This window comes from Podarcis gaigeae, assembly GCF_964106915.1.
Source record: "Podarcis gaigeae genome assembly, chromosome: 11".
In the NCBI taxonomy this organism is placed as follows: domain Eukaryota; kingdom Metazoa; phylum Chordata; class Lepidosauria; order Squamata; family Lacertidae; genus Podarcis; species Podarcis gaigeae.
Window position 1 is genome coordinate 26,711,909 of NC_139687.1, and position 12,603 is coordinate 26,724,511.

Sequence of the window (12,603 nt, forward strand, 5' to 3'; positions counted from 1 at the left end):
AAGCACCTTAGTCATGCTGCCCACATGACCAGGAAAAACTGCGGACAAACACCGGCTCCCTCGGCCTGTAAAGCGAGATGAGCACCTCAACCCCAGAGTCGTCTGCAACTGGACTTAATTGTCCGGGGTCCTTTACCTTTTTTAAAAAAGTATGCCTGGTCCAAACCCCACTGGAACTACTGGGAGGGGCAAATGCTGGCTGAACCAACCTCAACCTGGCACAGAGAGAAAAGGAGTGAAAGCCATCAAAACACAGAGAGCCAGCTCAGCTAGCATCACCATTGGAATGAGGACTACCTGTTGGTACAAGTGTAGCACAGGGTGTGGAGGCATCAGAACATACCTGCCCACTTCCGAAAGCTTACTCTGGCTGACTTGGAATGCTACCATTTCTTCCAACTAGACAGGGAAATCATTAAGGAGCTCTGCCTGATGCAAGCCCAGGTCCAAGCCCACAGGAACAAGGTGCTCCAGAAAATGTTCCTGGGTTTGCCCTACCTGGCCACAGGGGACTTGCTGAGGAGCTCACCATATCTCCCAGTCCTCCAGTAGCAGGTGTGATTCTCCCTTCCTGGACTTCATGGTGGACCTTGTGTTTGTGGAGAGTATTACCTAGGTGCAAAATGCCTTTCACCGAGTGCCCTGAGATCTGTCTCCTGAGTGCAAATTCCCTGCATCATCTCCATGAGGAGCTGCACTGTGGAAGTAAAATAAGCTGAACATGGGCTGTAAATTATGCTGGATCCTGAGTCCTTTTTCAGAGTTGTGTGCAGAGGTGAACCTGAGCCCATTTCCTCCCCGTTAAAAATGTGGTCTGAATTACACCACCTTTGGGCCAGGGGGTGTCAGGTCACACATGACTGAGCTGAATGGAGTTCAGTATATGGTCCTGCCTGCCCGGCCCCATTCCCCCAGAATGTCCATTTTTCAGGGCTTACATCAGAGTAAGACGTAGCCAGGATGGAGGAGTTACATGGCATATCTCCAGCTGAGCTCAGGTTGTAGACTTATGGATGTGTAGCCTGGCTGAACCAGAACTCAACTGGCTGAGCTGGAGACCCACTGGATCCTAACTTGCTCACCGCGGTGGATCTTGGATTTCAATTGCTACCTCTGTTTAAACCTTAGGAATGCATTCCAGCCTAAGCTAACTTCCAAGTCACGCTGAAATCAACGAGAATTAAGCATCTCTAACTTTCTTTGGGTTGCACCTGCAAACAACAGTCCTGCATTCAATTAGGAACCCTTAAGTCATGTTGATTTAAGTGGCAGTAACTCAAGGATAACTATGCACAAGATCACCCAATTTAGGTGTCTAAATAGTTGCTTAGTTTTCAGATATGCAAAATATCCATCACTCTCATTGATCCCAACTAATTTAAAACTCTGCTAGCTAATTGCCTGGAACTCTGATTCCCAATCAAAGAGTGCTTGTGTTATAAATAGAACCTATTTTGGAGTTCAGACCTAGTTGTGAGAGTCTTGCAAGTATGCAAGAGCCTTCTGAATTCTGTTAGAGTAAGGAACATCTAGAAATGGCTCCCTTTAGCCCCAAAATGCTTTGGTTTGAGATGAGATCCAGGAAATGTGCCACATTGTTGTGGCCTAAGAGCTGGTGCAATGTTTTTTTGCATCTAGCCTAACTGTGGGAATAATTGTCATATGAATGGCATGAGTGATGTAATATTTTGCGAGGGGCCAAAGGTCACTAGCAGAATACATACTTTGTAAGCAGAAGGTCCCAGGTTCACTGCTTTTTATTGATGGTTAAAAAAAAAGCACATGGGGCAGGGATGGGAAAGCTTTGGACTTCCAGATGTTGTTGGACTCCAACTCCCATCATCCCCAGCCAACATAGCCCATGGTCAGGGCTGATGGGAGTTGTAGTTCAACAATGATTGGAAGGCCGTAGCTTCTTCACCACTGTCCCATGTGCTATTTTAAAATGGAACTAATAACAATGGCCTCCGACTACAGTGGTGATAAATACTCAGGGATGAGCTGGTGAAGTCTGGGCCTGCTGTACTGCCAGCTGAGGAACAAAACCAGGGACCTGGCAGTGATCCCAAGGCTGTAAGTCAGGAACCTCTGTAAATGAACTTGAGTCCTGTCTTCCTCCAAGTCTAATGCATCCAAGGAGCCTATCAGCTCCCTCTCCACAAAACCGCCCAGCAGAGCAAGGAGCACACTAGGTGAGAAGGCAGAGAAGCTGGGCCTTTGAGAAACCACCTGAGGTGGTGGCGGTGGCAACAATCTGAGCAGAGGGATTCATAAAGACTTGGTCAACTCCTGCTTTTGTTGGAGCAAGATTTGCATTTTGAGGTGCTATCTGAGGTGCTTAAACTCTTGCTGCTTTGCCTCATGGATTTTTATTTTGTTATTATTTCTTAAATATATATACCACCCTTCGTCTGAAGATCTCAGCGACATCAGCGCCTGCTCCTATAGGCCAAGACAATGTCGTCCCCCACCATTTATTTTTTGAGGGGGTTGGGCCTCCTCAATACTCAGAGGGCATTGGCTCCACCCCATCCAATCCTCATGATGTCACACGACTGATGTCAGGACATTGCATTGGGCCCCCTCAATCAACTGGAGAAGATGACGCCTCTGCTCAGGGCAGTTCACAATATAAAAATACAGGATAAAAGCACAAAATAATTGGGGGGGGGGGAATACAATATTTCCTCTCCCTTCTGAGGAGAGATCAGAACAGCTATAGTCACATACTTCTGAACTGTACTAATTTGGAATAAAATTGTGACTCTTTGGGTGAATGCTTACTTATACAACATAAACCCCAAAATGTTAATATTTTCAGGGTTTAGGTATGTTTGTTTCAAGTCATTTCTATTGGGCATTATTCCTCCATTGTAAACTGAAGATGCTTATTTGGCATGTAAGAATTAACATCATTTTATTCCACCTTGGGTTTTTTAGCTTGGCTACACCCAGTAGAAGGTTTGCAAATTCCAAATTCATATATAGTCAGCTGCTTGCCTGTATATCATTCTGATCTGCAGAGCCCCACAGAACTGACTGAAAACAAAGTTATATCCAACAAGGGGCACACATAAGAAAGTAGCAGCCTTAAAGCTGGTAACACCCTCTGTATTTTTCATTGCCTTGTCAGCTTACTCCCTCCTGACAGCATGGTATCAATATCCTGTCCTTCTAAATACAAGTCCTGATATTAACTGTCAGCAATGTAGAATCCTCAGTAATGTATGTCAGAGATGTATAATCAAAAACTAAATCAGAATGTCAAAGTGATTGAATCGGGAGGTGTAAATTCTCATAAAACTGCAAATTCATCCTCCTTCAGCTGGAAAATTGGCATTTTTTGTTCACAGACTCTTTTAAGTGGCCATAATTTTTTGTCCATTGGTTTCTCCCCCTTCCTCCCACTGCTGTGTAGCACATCTGGTTTCCTGCTTATGACAGTAGGCAGGAGAAAGAGCACAAAAGGCCCTGGGGGGAAATAGAAGATACCACAACAGCCTCATATCAGTAGACTGAAAGGTGTAGGGAGTGTAGGTTTGCCATATCTTGAAGAGCAAAAAAGGGGACAGCCTGAGCCACTGCCAGTCCAAGCCAGAAAAAGGGGTGTCCTGCCTGCCCACCTCTTTCTCAGGTTCGGGCTGGCAGCTGTCACAGCATGCAGGGCAGCCTGAGCCTTAAGCCTTGAGCCCGAGCAAAAACCCCCAGACATTTCATTTTAAAATGTAAAAATGTGCCCAGATGGGCATGTTGGCCCTCCAAAAGAGGACATGTCCAGGTTTTCCTGGACATATGGCAACCCTAAGGGAGAGCCTCAGGTTAGCAATTAGCAGCTTTAGTTATGTGATGGCTATATTCTACCTCTACTGTTGGAGGCAGAAGGAAGGTTATCTAGATTATACAGTATGTTAACATTAGGGGTGAGGGAGAAATTCATTTTGGGTTGCATTTAAATGCAAACCTATATATTGTAGCACCCTGCTTGTGGTTAACGCTTAGCTGGAATGAAATATTCAACGCAGCAATAGAGAAATTAAAATAATAATTTATTTGTCAGACAAATAAATGATAGGCACAGTGGTATATGGTTACCAAAGCTCTGCCTGCCCTCCAGCCCTGATGGCCAGCACTTATATTTCCTCAACCCAGCCCCCTTGCTCCTCCTTTGGCTGCCTCTGTCCAATCAGCCTGATTGAAATTCCTATTGGCTGTTTGCTAGAACCAATCATAAAAGATACACCCATTTCCTATTACCTTTTATGGGAGACAAAGAGCTATATTTCCTTCTATCCATAAATGGCAAACAAGTAGCCATATATCTTACATTTGTCTCCACAAGGCACCTTAATTACCAGATCACCTTTTGCCCTTGTTGCCCCTCCATTCCAAAATAGATGGCTAAAACAGATGGCTCATTCTGTCTTACATTTTGTCTTAAACAGAGATCTTGGGTTCACATTCTCACACACCATCAATGAAATAAGAATCTAACATAAGAATCTAACATTTCTTACTTTCTAAATCCTTTGCATCATTACATTTAAGCCAACAAATCTCATACATTAACATAGATCCTTTTCAAAGTAAAACCTCTTCAGTTTACACCCCCCTTTCCTGGCCAGCTGCTTTTCCCATTAGCTCTTGCCCTTTAACCTTAGGATAATGTGGCTAAAGCCTAATGGGAGGCACATGGTATTATTTTCTGTTAAACAATAAATCCTACTATTTACTAACTCTTAACTAGTGTTTTTGCAGCTTGATTGTATTCTGTAATATGTGGGGTCAATGTAACCTTTGCTCCCAGCCTATAATTCCCTTTTACAACTTTGAGAATTTTGGCTCCTGCTATAAATCAGGGGGGCCCTTGTCCAGGAGGATAAACATCTGCCAAAGTCCTTAGCCAGCTGGTTTTCTGCCTGGCATAAAACATACAAACATTTGCAAATATATCTTTAAGCTCATTTTAAAATACAGGCCTTGATCAGGTGCCTCAATATAACATGTACTTCCCCAAACTATACATGTCTCAGAATGAAGCTAATCTTCTAAAATTATACTTCTCCAGATTATACAGTGCAATTCTCCTGCCAAAAGCTGTGTGTATTAGGAGAAAGTGTGCATAGGAAAATGCCTATAATGGTGGAAATAACACACAAGAATGCATTGTATGGGGGGGGGGAGGTTCTTTCAAATGTGTATAAATTAGGCAAAATTCAGGTTGCCATATACCTGGGATTTCCCGGACATACCTGGAATACTGGTGTTGGCAGCTGTGTCCAGGCGGAAATTGGCAAAAATTTTCGGGAAAATCTGGACATATGGCAGCCCATGTCGGCAGTGCAGTTTTTGCCGATTTTACATAAAAACAGCTCAAAAATGTGGGCAGAACTAGAAAAAGCTCAACAACTATCAAGAGAAATGCACACTAAAATGCTGATTTGTTTTCATGGGCATTTTTATTTTAATTAGATAAATATTGCAAACTGATGTAGAAATGTGGTGAACTGAAGACTGGACAAACGAGAAACAGAGAGAATGAAAATGACAGTCTTGTCCATTCCTAGCCCACATTTCTGTTTTTCTTTTTTACAGATTGGCTGGCAGCTTGCCATGTGGAAGAAAGCCTAGTGGAGTGGCACCAGCAGCCACTGTTGGTTTGTATTACAAGTAGAGCTTTCATTATATCTGGTCTCTCTCTTTTTTTTACACTGAAGTGGTTTGGAGCTGCTGCAATGGCCCGGCCTACTCTGCCTCCGTCAACCGGAGATTTGTGTTCTATGTCACAAGCAAATAGCTGAGCATCTTCAGTGGCCAGCGCTATGTAAATAGCAAGATACAGGAACAGGGTATGAGCAGCTGGCTAACCTTGTCCAATTTGCAAACTGGGAAGGTTTCCAAGAGCAACGCAAGTTAACATAATCAATGAAGGTCAAGGAATTGAAGCTGCTGCGTTTGCACACACGGTTTGTTGGCATAAAAATATGCAGACTCAAGTATAATAATAATAAGCTGAAGAGAGAATGTGTCAAGATAATGAAGAGCGAGACCAAAAGTGCAAGTAAACAAGGAGTTTCCAAGAGCATCAGGCTGAAGATTTACGGCACGAACTAAACGCAATGGCTAAGACCTGGAATTTTGTTTGGACAAAAGCTCTAGGTGTTGATATGACAACAATGGGGAGCTCTGGTTATATCAATTTAACGAGGAATTGCAAGACTGAAAAGCAAGGGAAACTATGCAACAGGCAATATAGCAAGTCTTCTGTAAGAAGTATGTAATGAATAAGTGTTTAATGTCTTCAGAGCTAAGTAAAAACTGGTCCAGAATGCAAACTTCTGAAAATGCCAGAATGGGAAACTCATCTCTGCTAGTGTGGAGAATCAAAAGTACTGTACAAAACAACAAAATGTGTTTCTCAGTTTTCAATCTATGTCTGTTATCAGTTACTTATGCTTCAGGAGATCCAGGAACAATAGAACTATACATAGATAAGATGTGCAAGTCTGTTTCAGCCTGTGACCCATCAAGCCAAACACAGAAATCCAGTTACGTACTTAAGGTGGCCTGCCGGGTGTTTGACAATTTACTTGTTTTTATTGTCCCAGGCAGGCAGGGAATTATATGTGGGCTGCCATATGGGGTTGGTAGCTTAGGCTTATGTTAGTGGATCAGCAGTTGTTCAGAGTTGGACTGAAAGGACACTGGGGCTTCCTCAGACCCTACTGAGCGCTAATGTCAAGGATCTACAGGGATGGCGTCTCCTTTCCCTACAGAGGCAGGATCATTCCAAACAAAGCAGCTACTCTTGCCTATATACAGAACACCCATGGTGGCTTAAAAAAACACTGCAGGACATGCCCACATCATATGCCCCAAAGAGGTATTTTCAGATTTACATTGGTTAGTTCAGATAGATGTTGGCAATCTCTTCCAATAAAGGATTAGTTCATGTTTTTAACTTTTATGTTCATCCACTGAGGGGCTCTATTTTGTGAATGTAAAGTCAAATTTAAATGCATTTACAATACATACATATTTACAAATTATGCTTTCTGGCAAGCTCAAACAATGACATTTACTTCCAGTAAAATGAGTTTCCAGTTTTATGTAAGATTGTAAATCAAATGCAGTCCTGATAGAAGCAGAAGCATTCATTTTATGTATAATACAATTTTAGGGTGTGACTCAAGGTGAGAAACAATCATTTACAAATGCACTCATAATCGGGAATTATTTCTCAGACAAGTGTATTATGTAGCTTTATAAAATAACTATAAAAGTATTGCACTTTTGTAAATAGAAACCCCCAAATTTATTGAATAAGCTATTTATGTACCTACTTTGCAACATGGCAAAGTGTATATTTGTTACATGCCACCCCAATCTCTGTCAAGTGGCCGTGCGAGATTCCAGGGGTTATAGCCTCCTCCCTGGGGTTGTGTTTCTGTGGGGAAGATTGAGGTCTGCAATGGAAGGGGTGCAGAACAACACCTTTGTCTGTTAATGTTTTTGTTCTCAACTAGCCTGGGCAGACTGGTTTGTACCAGCCAGCCCTGAAATTCCTTGTCTGGCACAGTTCTGCAGCCTGTCTTTCGCATTCAAATCCCAAATATTTGCGAGATTCTGAGATTCATTAATTTATTGGGTTTGGGGAGGGGATACCCCCCCCAAAAAACATATAACAATATTTTGCAAGGAGCCAGGGACAAATCACAGTTCCTTGCATCATGACATGCAATGAGCCTGTAGTTAAAATGCTGCGTGCACTCTGATCACATGCATGGCAAAATATTCACTGAACTTCCAGTTCCACATACCCTTCATGCCATCCTCTTGAACTTACTTGCTTTTGCTTGGTTCCAACATGGGCCACTCGCAGCTTGAAGGGGTTTGGGTGGGTGAGTCTATTAAAGGTAAAGGGACCCCTGACCGTTAGGTCCAGTCATGGACGACTCTGGGGCTGTGCGCTCATCTCGCTCTATAGGCCGAGGGAGCCGTCACTTGTCTGCAGACAGTTTTTCCGGGTCATGCGGCCAGCATGACTAAGCCACTTCTGGCAAACCAGAGCAGCACATGGAAACGCTGTTTACCTTGCCGCCGGAGCAGTACCTATTTATCTACTTGCACTTTGACGGGCTTTCGAACTGCTAGGTTGGCAGGAACAACAGGAGCTCACCCCGTCGTGGGGATTTGAACCACCGACCTTCTGATCGGCAAGCCTTAGGCTCTATGGTTTAACCCACAGTGCCACCCGTATCTATTACAAACCAACAATAGACAAAAGCAGCAGGGAAGGAGGAAAAAGATATGTGTCAGTCCTGAATGAGAGAGTCAGTTCAAAGATGGACTAACTGGTGTGGCACATCTGAATGCACATGACTCTTGGGAATCATGGGAACTGTAGTTTTCTCTTCACAGAGTGAGAGTTCCCAGCACCCTTTAACTGCACCTCCCAGGATTCTTTGAAGGAAGCTATGTGCTCTTAATGTGCATTTAATGTGTTTTCAGGTGTATGGTGTGGGCCTGCTCTACGTTCAGACTTCGGATAACACTCAAATAGGCATCAGCTAGATCCAGTTCCGCAAAAGAAGAATCCTTTTAAAAAAATAATAGAGATGAGGATCTCCCCTTTGAATCCTTTCAACCATATACTGTACCTTTATTATCAAGGTCCCCTCCATCCCTGCTGAAGATACAGGGAAAACAAAATTTCATCTCTGATTGCACATTTTTCACATAGGAAGGGGCCTCAACTACTTTTCACAACTAGACCCCACTAATTCAGAGCAAGATTTTTGCCTTCTGCTGAACCACAGTTTTCTATCGCCCCAAATGCCATGCCTGGGTTGAAACTTCTTCGTTAATTGCCATCTGCACTGTCATTACATATGTCAAACTGACAAGCAGGGTCGAGTCTGTTCAGGATATAATGGAACTCAAATGGAATTTACCATTATTTGGGATGCTCATAATATTTTATGACAAGGTCATTGGCTTTGCACGCTGCCATGAATCTACTTTTCAAAATACATTTTTCAAAAGGGAAAAACCAACGGCTGCTCACCTGACAGCCATGTTAAGAATTCATCGTTTTTCAGGTTTACTTGCGAAACTCTAAATATATGCCTAACAATTCAGGATCAAATAGTAACTTGATAACTGTTACACTATCACCAAGTACACATAAGAGTTTTGAGCAGGGGTGGCTAACCTGTGGCCCCACATGGAAGTTGCTGAACTCTAAGTCCCATCATCTTCAGCTAGTGTGATCACTTGTCAGGGGTGTGTTGCAGTCCAACAACAACTGGAGAGCCACAGGTTAGCCACCCCTGGTTTAGCAAACATAGCACCCATGTTTGTTGAAGAAATCCCCCAGCACCACAATGGTGGGAAATCATATCCTTCCAGCAGAACCAAAGAGATTGTCTTCTGTGACTCTTCTGTGATTTCCCTCACCATTTTGGCTAAGGCAATGGAGACCTGATAAAGGGCCTTTTTGGTGGTGGTGTCATGCCTAGCCTTGTCTTTGTACCAAACACAGAGTTCTCAGGGAATGAAGCATACCTCATACAGGCCAAGGACCTTGAGGAACAGGCAGAATCCCCTGAAAACACTGCCAAACCATCCCCTTGAAAGTCCTTCTCAGTTGAGGGTGAAGAAACTATGGAGCTGTCAGAGGATGGGGAGGTAGCAACAAGACATTCAGATACAGGCTGAAACAATGACAGAGTATGCTTCTGCAGACCCAGACTTGTCATACTGTTCATGAGAAAGTGATAACTAAAACTCCTTCACTATCAGCAGCCTTGGTCAGGGAGTGGTCTAGGAGACCAGAGTACAGTGGTACCTTGGGTTACATACGCTTCAGCTTACATATGCTTCAGGTTACAGACTTCGCTAACCCAGAAATATTACCTCAGGTTAAGAACTTTGCTTCAGGATGAGAACAGAAATCAGGCAGCGGCAGCAAGGTGGCAGCGGGAGGCCCCATTAGCTAAAGTGGTGCTTCAGGTTAAGAACAGTTTCAGGTTAAGAATGGACCTCCGGAACTAATTAAGTTTGTAACCCAAGGTACCACTGTATATAAGCTGTCTCTCTTGAGCCTTCCTGCCTGATGGAAACAATATCTCTCTGGCTTCTTGCTCCTGATGTTAGTTCCTGCTCCTTGCTGCATTGTATGTAGCATTGACTTCCCTGTGCTATAGATGGTGGACTGTTGTCTGACTTCCCCCTGGATCATGTCTGGACCTGGCCTGATTCTCTGTGCTTGACCTTGGTTTGTTTGGGCTGTGTTGCATCTGAGGTCCTGCCTCGCTGGCAAGTTCTTTGGTGAGAGGCTTATATCTGCCAGACATGGGACCCCCACAGGTGGCGTTTTTTTAAAAAAAATACCCAGGGGTTTTCTTGGCAATGACTCACTGACCCACTGTTATCAGAGGGCTTGTGTAGCACAGCAAAGAAGGGACTGGGCTTTGAATCAGGGAACTTGCATCTTTCCTCTGCTGTGAATTCAGGTGGCTTTAGGCATGGCACTCTCTCTTGACCTCACCTCCCACAACTGCAATATGGGTGCATAAAACTGGCACATCTTATTTATAGGGTTGTTTTAAGGATGGCACCTAGATAACCTATATGGAACACTTTGAACACTTGAAAGCACTCTTCAAATGCTACTTATTTTCAGCACTAAGTGAAGACTTCAGACATTCCAACATTGTTCCATCTTGCCACTGTCACTAACGCTGCATAATGTTCTGTTTTATGCAATGAAAGAAATGTATTGTTTTAATGAGATTGCAAATTGCTGGGTTTAATGGTTTGCCACTCTCGCAGCTCTTTCAGAGTTGAAGAAAGGAGCAGAAATCATTGCAAATAAATAAGCCAACAAACCTACTGCTTCTTGTGTACATATCTTTTTTAAGCTAAGAGTTTTAGCTATGGATTTAATTTCGTTTTTAAGAACACCCATTATAACCTCTGTCTGACAATAAGCTTATTGAAAGGCTTACTTTCCCTTCATGGCTGAAAGAGGGTGCTGGATTTTTTTTTGGGGGGCACACAATAATATAGATGAGAATGGCAAAATTCTGCAAAGGGGCAATGTCAGATAAGGTGGAACAAAAGATCAAGAGAGATCACACAGGAGAATGAATAATAAGATGATACACCATGACAGAACATAGGGTTACAAAGCACTAGGACTGTAATCTTTTCACCTGAGGGCATTCACCTTTCCCAAGGATAGTATCTGACTACACATTCTTTTGTGTATGGGCTTTCTTATATCTTAAGATTTTGTTATGGGGCAAAGTTATAGAAAGGATACAGGAATGGAGACAACTGTAGCAACATAATCTTTGAACCTATGTAATCTTTGACCTATGCCATCTTTGAATTCTCATGTAAAAAGCAGTTCATCCCAAAAGGAGCTGCTGCACACTGAGTCAAAACTCCTATTTCATCCATTCTGGTACTGTCTACTCAGACCCTACTGTGACTCATGGTGGTCACAGTGTGGTCCTGAGGTCCTTCCTAGCCCAATGATGCAGTAGCTAAGCATCATTTCACTTTCTACTTTGGAAAAATCACAGAAAGTGATTGATTCCTACCTCATTACTTTCACTAGTCTCTTTGTGCTCCTGGCTGCCTAGTTTGAAGAGACAGATGAAACTGAGAGGATTTTTTTCTTCTTCTAATGTTACTTCTGACTAGCGCCAGCAGCTCTTGAGAGATCTAGGCACATATCTTGACAGAAACACATAAAGCATAATCATAATTTATTAGGGATGTTTTTAATGTTGTGATGGAATTGTTTCATTGAATATTTTGATTATGTATGGCTATTTTTAGATTTATTTTGTACAGTTGAACCTTGGAAGGCGAATGGAATCCATTCCGGAGGTCTGTTCGACTTCCAAAATGTCCAAAATCCAAATTGTGGCTTCTGATTGGCTGCAGGAAGCTCCTGCAGCCAATCAGAAGCCATGGAAGCCCCATTGGATGTTCAGGTTCCAAAGGAACGTTTGCAAACTGGAACAATCACTTCTGCGTTTGCAGCATTTGGGAGCCAAAATGTCCGAGTTCCAGTGCATTCGGGATCAACGGTACGACTGTACTTGCAAACTGCTTAGAGGCCATTTTGGCAATCATTATAATATAATGTAAGAGCACAACCCAATTCATCTTTATTCCTTTACTTCAGTGGAATTTAGATCCAAGAAAACATGCGGAGGATTACAGATATTACACCCCCAAGTGTGCCTGTTACTCTGTCTCACTCATGATTCAGCCCTGTCTTGAACCCGATATCTCATATTACAAAGGCTTGTGGTCTGTCATTTAGACCCTGCATCTTTTGGGGAGGATTCATAGCTATCACTCAAGTTGACAGAGACACCACAAAGATAGTATCACACTATCTTTTACAGTTGTCTCACAAAAGACCTTCACATGCACCCCAGCCTTGTGAATGCATTCAGACCATGCTTGAACAAATGGCCAATACAAGTTAACTGGGTGTCATGCTTCCATACTCCCCAGGCACTGGAGTTAAAGCTGGGAGAGCAGAATGCTCTCCCAGAAGAGCTCTGCACAGCCAGTGAC

At 43.1% G+C, this 12,603-nt stretch overlaps 1 long non-coding RNA gene across 1 annotated transcript in view; it reads left to right on the top strand.

The window, feature by feature from the left end:
• The window catches only part of LOC310827000, a 37,592-nt gene extending 26,703 nt beyond the window's left edge, over positions 1 to 10,889 (top strand). The window contains exon 5 of the long non-coding RNA XR_014556119.1: positions 5,593 to 10,889. This is a non-coding gene — a long non-coding RNA (uncharacterized lncRNA). The remainder of the gene's footprint in view (positions 1 to 5,592) is intronic.
• The last annotated feature ends 1,714 nt before the right edge of the window (positions 10,890 to 12,603 follow it).